General features: G+C 47.4%; 1 protein-coding gene across 2 annotated transcripts in view; it reads left to right on the forward strand.

Annotated features, from left to right (window-relative positions):
• LOC135898316 (uncharacterized) overlaps positions 1-11452 on the forward strand; it is a 38899-nt gene that overhangs the window by 25016 nt on the left and 2431 nt on the right. The gene's annotated exons all lie outside the window — the stretch shown is intronic.

Raw genomic sequence — 11452 nt, forward strand, 5'->3', positions numbered from 1 at the left:
TTAATAGCTTGTATTGGTGGATGCTTAGAAATTTTATTCTGAAATTTGTGAATAACAACATAGGTTGACTGTAGAAAGGCGTATAGGTAGGAGCAGCTGGGCTAGTTCCCGCCAGCCTGAACACGCTGCTTCTTATCGCATGGGTTTTGGGCTAATCAGTATTGCAAAAGAACCAAGGGGCGGAAGCGTATTGTTTGATATGCGTTAAGGTCACGTTATTGTCATCGTACTGTTAACACGGCCGTCTTTGAGAGGCACCGTGTATTAGAAATTTTTGGGTGGATCTTTAGTGACGGTTTAGGAGACCACTTGTAGTGTCCCGGTACATCATCCCACGTTCACTCAGTGCTCACCTCCTCCTTCTTTTCCTGTTTCTATTCCCCCTTGTCCCTTCCCCCAGTGTAGGGTAGCAAACCGGGCGCTCATCTGGTTGACCTCCCTGCTTTTCCTCTCCTTGCACTATCTCCCTTCTCTGGGGCTAATGAGCACCAAGTGCCTTAGCGTGCAGTTGATACACAAATCATATATAAGATTGGTTGTGTTCTTTTGAATCGCACTGCATGTGGAAACTGACATTTCGAGGATAGACGCCGAATTGCAGCTGTCATCGTATACGTGCACGTAAGTATAACAGTAAAGTAAAAGCCCCCTTCACACTGGTGGTAAATTCACTGTTTATTTCTCACTCACCCAGACGCTAAACAAGCGTGAGATGTGTTGGAAATTGATTTACGCCAGGGTATAGGCATGTATTATAGTGTTTCAAAACGCCTAGGTAACCTAAAATTTACTCAACAGTATTCGCGACAACTTCAGCGACATTGCTGCAAAAATTACCGGAAATTTAGCGACTTTTACGTTTCAGTTTAGCGACAAGACTAAAAAGAATACAGCACTATCTAGGATACACATAGACCCAACCTACATTATAAAGTACACCTGCACACCTATTCATCCGCCGTGGTCGCGTAGTGGATTTGGCGCTGCGCTGCTACATCCGAGGTTGCGGGCACGAATCTCCGTCGTACGGGCCGCATTTTGATGGGAGCGAAATCCAAAAGGCACCCGTGCATGTTAAAGAACCCCAGATGGTCAATATAAACCCGGCGTGCCTCATAATCACATCGCGCTTTTCGCATGTAAAACCACAGAGTTTAATTAACTGTTCTTGCTCTCCTTTTCCTGCGACGCCATATAGATGCATTCTATATGCAATATCTAGCTTTCATCATTTACGACATTCTTTTATAAAGCTTATACACAAAAATAAGCTTTGAGATGCCCGTACTAAGCAGATTAAAAAAGACAGGTATACACTCAACTTCAGCAGATAAGTAAAGCATTCTTGGTGTGAGCGGCTTATGAACTATGCGTGCGTTAGTGAAATCAAGAGTTCGATGAAAACTCGTCTTGTCAGTGAACAAGGTATGGGAGGCGAAACAACTTGCTTTCTTCTTTCTCAATGTTTTTGGTCGGTGTCCGTTTTGCCTTTGACCATGCATGTGTGCGCATATGAAGTGTGGCTTTCGATCTATAAATATTAGTTTTAAAGAACGCATTTTGTACGAAGGAATGATTTTATTTGCAGTGAATTATAGACGGGCTTGAAGTTATATACGCATATTTACATGCCGTACACCATGCATCTATTATTCATTTAAATTTTCAATGGTGGTCAGCAGTGTCGTGTCGCACTTGTGCTTTTGACGGGTCAGTCTCTTCTTGTGTTACTGCGGAGGTAAACGCGCCAAGCGGCTCAATGCACCGACTTGTCCGCAATAAAGGGTCTTCGATGTCGCTTGTGGAAGCATGCGTCACTCGCCGTTAATTGTTTCTCGGTGGCTATGGTGCTGGGCTGCCGAGCACCAAGTCACGGGATCAAATCCCGGCCATGGCGGCCACCTTTCGATATGAGCGAAATGCGAAAACACCCGTGTACTTAGAATTAGGCGCACGTTAAAAAACCCCAGGAGGTCAAAATTATCCCGCAGTCCCTGACTAAGGCGTTCCTCATAATCAGGTCGTGGTTTTGGCACGTAACGTCATAACGTGAATTCCCTTTCTTTTTTGAAGCAAGTACCCGTGGCGTTCATCATTAGAGGCCCGATACGTACGAACAAGTGCCTGAACCTCGGAAAGAAACTATAAAAATAAATGAGTTGTGCGCAGCAGTACTTGCTATGTTCAGCACTTCTTCAAGTTTGGCGATAAATGTATCAAAGCCACCATGCAGCTGCAGAAAAATATAATCTGGTCATCCTGGCGAGACGATTCTTCGTGTGAACGTGATGAAGGCAAACTGGCATACTAAGAAAAAACAGTATGTTTCATCTTTAATTATTAGCAAATGAAAATGATGCTGGACTTTCAAAAGGACACAGGCGCTAATGGTTTAATATGGGAACACTGATATCAAATGCTACCGTAGGTGGACATTGTTCCTGTAAAAGCACAAAGTACGTTAACAATTGTGTGACACAACTTGCGCAACACTCCTAAATCTTGCATGGCACGGTCTCGTAAATACATTTTTCATACCAGGTAATGTATATGAAAAAAAAAGAATACTGCAGGGTGCCGTACTCCCGCTGCCTGTGCGCCACTCAAATGATATATACTGATCGCATCGGAGATGTATAGTTAGGATAATACAACTAATAGAAATAATACGCCGCGGTGGCTTAGCCGCTATGGTGCTGCGCAGCTAAGCTCGAGGATCAAATCCTGGCTCTGGCGGCCGCACTCTGAATGGTTAAGCAGCTGAAAAAGGTGCGACTTGTGCTGTTTCGCTCTGGCCATGGCGATTTCGTTAGTTGAGTCGGCAACTTCGCCATGAACAAAGCATTTCCCGTCAGCAAACAGTTATTTTATCTCACGCTACACTGGCGATGCCTTTTGCAATTTGTGTCATTGGGGCCTGTAAGGATTGGCAGGTCAATCCCTCTACTCGTAACCAGTTGTCAAGATTAGAGTCGGGCATGAATTAGATGGTAGCTGCCCCATGCCGTCGTCCAACTTATCCACACTGAGGACGTTGTTGAAGGGAAGGACTGCTTTTCATCGAGAACGAGGAATATGGGTTTATTTACAGTATCTACATAAGGACGTTGCAGTTCATCAGTCTAGCATGACTGCGAGAGAAAGTACACTGAGCAGCCGCAAAACACCGGTTTACAAAAACTCGGTCCTCCCTCGATCGCTAGGTGAGGGAAACGTCCGACCAGTCATCGTAGACGAGCCGCCTCTCCGCGGGAGGGCCTACACACACACACTTTCGCACAGGTTCACGGTTCCCAACCGAGGTCAGACGGTCTTCGCAGAACTCTGGGCTAACGTCAGGAACGGTGCGTGGGAAGGGGCCTCCAACTACGTTCCCTTGGGCACTCGCTTGATCACAGCAGACAGGGTCGCCGGTGGCATGTTCCGTCACAAAGCCTGGTTCGTCGAACTCATCTCGGCAATTCCGCGACGCAGAGTGGCGGACGTGGCGCATTGTTCCCCGCACACAGTAGGCTTAGTGACACCGTTTGGCTAGAGGACGGTGGCTTTCCAAGAAAAGTTGACGCCGCTGTCGGAACTGGCTGGCAAAACAAGCACCTCAGCAGGCCGTTCCTAACAGCGCCTGCGTGGCCCGGAAAATCTCGACTGTCCAGCGCTGACAGCCGCTGGGCAGGAAGAGAACGGCTGGTGGCCAGGGGGTGATGCCTTGGCTCGCAACGACCACTTGTGTAATGATGCCACCGCCCCAAAACATCCAACAAGGACAGGCAACTGCAAAATGAACACCACAACACGGCTCTGTGCCGATATGACGTATCTTGGATCTCACTTTAGACCTGCTAGGCTTCAAAGAAAACATAAATGCAGAAACAAAAAATGCTGCATTTCGCTATGCCAATTTTTGAAGCAATTTCGTGCTGACAAATTCAGCAATCATGGAGAGAATCCTGCTAAATGAGAGGGGATCTTCTTGGCTTAACAAAATTACCAATAATAACCCTAAAATTTAGGCGGGACCCTTAAACGCAGAATTCAAATTAGCCTGCTCAAACCACCCGCATTGCTATGCAACTTTCTCTTCTTATATCTAACGGAGAAGTTGTACTCTTGGAGAGTGAGACTCCATCGGAGCAAGCGGCCATTTTTGTGTGACATTTGATTGAGCCACGTCAGAGGACAGTGGTCGGTCTCGAAGATGAACGTGGCTCCGTACAAGTAACACGACAACATCTGGGCGGCCCAAACTAAACAAGCGCATTCCTTCTCTGAAACGCTGTGGGCTTCCTCTCCTACAGTTAATTTACGGTTGGCATAGAGGATAGGATGCTCCTCGTTATCATCGCCGAGCTGACTAAGTACCACGCCCATACCTCTGTCGCTTGCGTCGCATTGAACTATGAATTCCTTCGTGTAGTCTGGCGCGCGAAGCACAGGACGGGAAACCAATAGCGTTTTGAAACTTTGGAAAGCATTGTCTTTGTCCTTATCCCAGTGTACGCTACTCGGTGCTCCCTTTCGGAGGGCGTCCGTTAATGGACTTACCATTTGCGAGTAATTCGGAATGTACCGTTTATAGTACCCCACAAGTCCCTAAAATGAACGAAGGTCTGTTTTCGTGCGTGGCTGAGAAAATTCTCCAATCGTGGCTATTTTCAGCTCGGCCGGCTGGCACTATCTGAAAGGGAAAGGTCTATAGGTGAAATGTATTTAGCAGCGCTAACTCTTTCAATTCGTTCCTCAATGTTGGGTATCGGGTACAGCTAATCCCTAGTAATCATCATCATCATCATCATCATCCTGGTTACGCCCACTGCAGGGCAAAGGCCTCTCCCATACTTCTCCAACTACCCCGGTCATGTACTAGTTGTGACCATGTCGCTCCTGCAAACTAACCTACTAACTAACCGCCCACCTAACCTGCCACCCCCTGCTACACTTCCCGTCCCTTGGAATCCAGTCCGTAAACCTTAATGGCCATCGGTTATCTTCCCTCCTCATTACATGTCCTGCCCTTGCCCATTTCTTTTTCTTGATTTCAACTAAGAAATCATTACCTCGCGTTTGTTCCCTCACCCAATCCGCTCTTTTCTTATCCCTTAACGTTACACCGATCATTCTTCTTTCCATAGCTCATTGTGTCGTCCTCAATTTAAGTAGAACCCTTTTCGTAAGCCTCCAGGTTTCTGCCCCATACGTGAGTACTGGTAAGACACAGCTGTTCTATACTTTCCTCTTGCGGGATAGTGGCAACGTGCTGTTCATGATTTGAGAATACCTGCCAAGCGCACCCCAGCCCGTTCTTATTCTCCTGATTATTTCACTCTCATGATCTGGATCCGCGGCACTACCTGTCCTAAGTAGATGTATTCCCTTACTACTTCCAGTGCCTCGCTACTTATCGTAAACTGCTGTTCTCTTCCGTGACTATTAAACATTACTTTAGTTTTCTGCCGATAAATTTTTAGACTCATTCTTCTGCTTTGCCTCTCCAGGTCAGTGAGCATGCATTGCAATTGGTCCCGTGTTACTAAGCAAGGCAATATCATTAACGAATCACGAGTTACTAAATTATTCTCCATTAACTCTTATCTCCAATTCTTCCCAATCCAGGTCTCTGAATACCTCCTGTAAACACGCTGTGAATAGCATTGGAGAGATCGTATCTCCCTGCCCTGCCTGACGCCTTTCTTTATTGGGATTTTGTTGCTTTCCTTATGGAAGACTACGGTGGCTGTAGAGCCGCTACAGATATCTTTCAGTATTTTTACACATGGCTCCTCTACACCCTGATTCCGTAATGCCTCCATGACTGCTGAGGTTTCGACAGAATCAAATGCTTTCTCGCAATCAATGAAAGCTATATATAAGGGTTGGTTATATTCCGCACATTTCTCTATCAGCGGATTGATAGTGTGAATATGGTCTATTGTTGAGTAGGCTTTACGGAATCCTGCCTGGTCCTTTGATTGGCAGAAGTCTAAGGTGTTCCTGATTGTATTTGCAATTACCTTAGTAAATATTTTCCCTAGTGATGGCATTTAACTTCCTGTAGTCAACACACGGACAAGGGTCCCTGTTAGGGGTTTCTACCAGTATTAGCGGTGACGTGTAGTCACGCTCAGCAGGCTCAATAACTCCTAACTCTAGCATGCGCTGTATCTCTGCCTGCATAAGTTATCTCTGTCTTGGAGACACCCTGTAAGGCTTCGATCTTACGGGTTCGGTTGATCTCAGCTCTGTTTCATGCGTTATTAGTTCGGTTCTACCTGGCCGATCGCTGAATCTGTCGATATATTCCCCTAACACCCCTTTTAGCTCATTTAGCGGCTCGGGTCTAAGAGCGTGCGAGCTTACCAAATATTTTCTTACTTCGTCTAGGCCGATTGCAGAATTGGAGGTCGCCTGATACTCCTTAAACTTGGTACTCGTGTCATCTTGCTCTTTAATGGTATAATTAACGACTCCGCTCCGCTCTACATACAGCTTCATCAAATTGCAGTGATATATGCTTACCGCCTTCCTGCGACCGGGCATTTTCAGAGCATAGTTAGTATCTGAAAGTTTGTGCAACACTTTAACGGGCCCGTCCCAGTGAACTTCAAGCTTGTTCTTTCTTGAAGGTTTGAGGATCATTACCTGGTCTCCGGCGTTAAACGTACGAAGGCTCGCATTCTTGTCGTAATACAATTTGGCGTTCTTTTGAGCTACTCTCATGTACTTTTCTACTAGTTCTTGGGTTGCGCTTAGCCATTCCAGCAGATTTAGCACGTATTCGACCACTGTAGGACTCTCTTCTCTTTCCTCCCACATCTCTCTTAACATTCTCAGTGGAGAACGGAGTGTCCTCCCATAGACTAGTTCTGCTGGCGAGAACCCTGTAGCCTCATGTGGAACCGTTCGCAAAGCAAACAAAGCTGCCGGCAGACAGTTCTCCTAGTCCTCCTTGTGCTCGTAACAGAGCGCCCGCAAAACTCGCTTAACTACTTCATGCCACCTCTCTACACTATTTGACTGAGGGTGAGAAACGGAACTGTGAATCAACTTTATCCCGCACTTTTGCAAGAATGTCGAAGTCAGTGCGCTGGTGAATATGGACCCTTGATCCGCCTGAATTTTGGCTGGAAACCCCTGTCGTGCAAATAGTGTCAAGAGCGCGTCTACTACTTCGGTGGAGCTGAACTATTTCAGAGGGATTGCTTCTGGAAACTTTGTAGCCGGACACAGCATGGTAAACAAGTACCTGTAACCCGATTTTGTTTTTGGTAGAGGCCCTACTGTGTCTATCACAAGTCGTCTGAAAAGTTGTGTGATTAAGGGCACTACCTTTAGTGGAGTTTTCAATGTCTCTCCTGGTTTACTCGAGTGTTGGCAGGCGTCGCATGATCTTACAAAGTTTTCTACGTCTTTGAAACAGCCAGGCCAGTAGTATTCCAAAAGCAATCTTTCCTTCTATTTGTTTATGCCTAGGTGGCCAGACCAACCATTTCCATGACAGAGACACAAAAGGTCCTCCCTGTACTGAGTAGGTACGACTAACTGATCTAGAATCCTACCCTTTCGGTCTCTGTAATACCGATACAACAATCCTTCTCTCGCATCTATCGTCACGTTGCGCCTAGCAATGCCTTCTTTAGCTGTTGTGATGCAATTTAGCTAAGCTGTCATCATTCTTTTGCTCGGCTGCCTGTGACTCTCTGTCCACACGTAAGAGTTGATCAAAGTTCTTTGAGGCCGATGATAGTAACGACCCTGTCTCACTTCCGAGTGCGTCAGCTGGCTCTGCCCGCAAGCTTGAACTTTGACACCCTTGTGATCCGCTCTCACTGAGCTGGTGAGCTTTCAGGGTTTCGTCAACCATTTTTTCATCCCTCGAGCCTAGCTCGGATTCCGTTACTGAAGTTACCTCTTTGGCTACTTCCGCTGGAGCAGCTTTTGCATTTTCAGCTAAAAGCGACGCGATTTTACGAGCGTGGCCTCGCGTCAGCCCCTGTACTACACCCTCTCCCAATTTAAGCCCTTTGTCACGCAGCAACTGATCCAACCGATTCGAAAAAATGTAAGGATACTGCAGCGACAAAAATTTAGAAACTGCAGCCTCAGTCTCTAGCTCCCCGAATGGTCCACTGATTTTGACTTTGGCCATGGGCAGACACACGCTGTGTTCTTCTACAACCTGTTTGATCCATGCTACTTCTCCGGTGAAGTGATCTACCGTCACGTAAGACGGATGGAGAATGTCCATCGTGGCGGCACTGTCTTTTAGCAGCCGGCATGGTTTGCCATTAACTTGCAGATCGTGAAGATATGGGCTTAAAAGTTCCATATTCTCGTCTTTTTCATCTACGTAGGAAAAAAGTACGCTAGGCTTTCCGCAGTTTTCAGATATATGTCCCAGTTTGTGGCATTTATAGCAACGGGTTGGTCTGAAAGATTCGAATTTTCTTTTCTGCTCATTTGGTACTGTTTCCCCGTTTGATTTCTCCTCGCTCTTTTCTGAGAGCTTTTCCTTCCCGTCTACAGGCTCCGGTCGTCTAGTCTGCGAACCCTTTTTGAACGGAAATGGTTTCCGCGGTCCATTTCGACCGTCCCAATTTCCGTCCTCGGCGTTGAACTTTCTCCGCGTTGCGTACTCTTCGGCTAATTCAGCCGCCCTTTTGCACAGTGTTTACATTCCCTCTGTCTTGCACCCACAGTTTCACAGCTTGGGGGATGCTTTTGTAAAACTTCTATAGACACATGCATTCAATGATCATGGCTCTGCTGTCGTACGCTTCCGCGCTTTTCAGCCACTCGACTAGGTAGGCCTTTAAACTATGTGCAAACTCCAGATACCCCTCGCTATCTTTCTTGCCTGTGCTCCTAAACCTTTGCCGAAAAGCTTCGGCTGAAAAGCGGTGTTTCTTCAGAAGAGTGGCCTTAACTTTCGCATTATCATATGCATACTGTGTACTGAGTCTGGCGATTACTTCCGCCGCCTCACACGGCAACATAGACAGCAACCGCTGCGGCCATGTACTCGGACCAAAGTTCATCTTCTCGCGAGTCCTTTCAAAATTGCATAGGAACAAGCCTATGTCGGTCCTGACCTCAAATGGCTTTAACAGCCTGTCCATGCGGTATGATTCTGCCTCACTTGATCGTCCCAGAGCCCCTTCACATCCTTGCGACAACTCCAAACGTTTGCTTTCAAGTTCAAGTAGCGTTTTTCTGTACTCGCAATCTTCTCTCTCTCTCTGTCCCGTTTGTGTCTTTATTTCAGAAGTTCCGACCCCATTTCAATTTCTTCCTCACTGGCCTGTTCGCAAATCAGCTGTAATAATTCCGATTTTAGCATTTCCTTGCGTACATCTAGCCTAGTTCCTCACCAACAATCAACAATTCGTCTCTCAGCAGTGTCCTTAACTCCATGATTGCTGCTTTGCTGCCTTGGTCCTGCTCGCGAAATCTACCTAGGAAAACACAACCTAGCTAACAATCAACAATCTAGCTTCCCTACCGTTCTAAACAGAACAACCACATAATAAAGCCTAGAGAGTCAAAGCAAGAACCAAGCACTCACCGCAGACACAGCACCACGTCGCAAAGCCCGTCTCACCGCTGACAGACAGTTGTGAGGATTGGGAGGTACATTCCACGTCTCGTAGCCAGTTGTCAAGATTGGAGTCGGGCATGAATTAGATGGTAGCTGGCCCATGCCGTCGTCAAACTTATTCACGCTGAGGACGTTGTTCAAGGGAAGGACTGCTTCTCATCGAGATCGAGGAATATGGGCTTATTTACAGTATCTACATAAGAACGTTGCAGTTCATCAGTCTAGCATTACTGCGAGAGAAAGTGCACTGAGCAGCCGCACAACAGCGGTTTATAAACACTCGGTCCTCCCTCGATCCCTAGGTGAGAGAAACGTTCGACCAGTCCTCGTAGACGAGCTGCCTCTCTGCATGAGGGCTTACACACACACACACACACACTTTCGCACAGGTTCACGGTCCCCAACCGAGGTCAGACGGTCTTCGCAGAACTCTGGGCTAACGTCAGGAACGGTGCGTGGGAAGGGGCCTCCAACTACGTTCCCTTGGGCACTCGCTTGATCACAGCAGACAGGGTCGGCGGTGGCGTGTTCCGTCACAAAGCCTGGTTCGTCGAACTCATCTCGGCAATTCCGCGACGTAGAGTGGTGGACGTGGCGCATTGTCCCCCGCACACAGTAGACTTAGTGACACTGTTTGGCTAGAGGATGATGGTGGCTTTCTAGGAAAAGTTGACACCGTTGCCGCAATTGGCTGGCAAAACTTGCTCCTCAGCAGGCCATTCTTATCAGGCCACAGTCATATATATATGTCACTGGCTCTGCTTTTAAGTGAACCTCCTTGACGCCAACTTGGGTTGCTGGTTGTTGGAACAACAAACAAAAGTGATGTAATAACCTACGAAGCATTGTTGAGACAAGGTAAAATCTTTTTTCAAGTGAAACTTGTATTGGCTCACAAGTGGCGTTGTCGTGGCCCCGCAAAGAAACGAGTTGCTCTACGATCAGAGCGGCGGCGAGAAAGGGCGGTTTGATGAGTTGGCAGCTGCACCGGCGCCAGAGCGTGTGCAATGATTCCTAAACCAATCAGAGCCGTATCGCTTCCGCTGGGGAGGGAAAGGGCACAGTGGAAAGGCATGCCCTGTTGGCGCTACGCGCGACAGCGCGCGCAGCGCCGGCTTCGTGTCCGTTGAATTCATTCTCGTAAAACGGATAGGACGGCCATGCGTTGTGCGTTTCCCCGAGGAAGTGGCAGCGTTCGACGAGTGGCAGAGAGAACTCGTGAAAGGGCTCGCCGTCGGCGTGCCAAGCGAGCCGCCCGAGCCCAGGCAATCGGACACCAACGAGAATACCCCAACCTAAGGGAGCGGGAGGCCGGAGCAATCCGGCACCGTTACCAGTGAGGTACTTACCCTTGACGAAGGTCAGATGCATGCAGGACAAGCTTCGCTTACCCTCGCTTACCCCCATTTTCTGGTATGAGAAGGGTTGATAATTTTTCTTTTTTTGTGCGCAAATTATAGGAAGGAAGGAAGAAGGCGACAGCACAGGGTAGCACACGAACAAGCAAGCTTATTGCTCAGATGGCGGGAACATAACCGCAATCAAAGGGAGGGGGAAGAAATGTGAGAAAAGTAAGGAGGAAATTGCATATGAAGAAAACGCATCATCTCAAGAGATACTGATATTCATTCCCTAATAAGTTAATAGAAGGTGCACTGACACATTTCTATTCACCTGTACCGCGAATAAGAAAGGCCTCATGAATTACAGATCTCCTTTGGTCACTGTATTTGGTCACTACTTGGCAATCGTCCGGGGCGCAATTGCACTTTCAACACTGACTTGCCAGTTGGCTGCCTACAGACCTGCGGATCAGATTGGTGTGTTCTCAGGCTGTCGTTGATACATCGCCTTTTCTCG

The sequence above is a fragment of the Dermacentor albipictus genome, chromosome 5, assembly GCF_038994185.2.
Source record: "Dermacentor albipictus isolate Rhodes 1998 colony chromosome 5, USDA_Dalb.pri_finalv2, whole genome shotgun sequence".
Lineage (NCBI taxonomy): Eukaryota > Metazoa > Arthropoda > Arachnida > Ixodida > Ixodidae > Dermacentor > Dermacentor albipictus.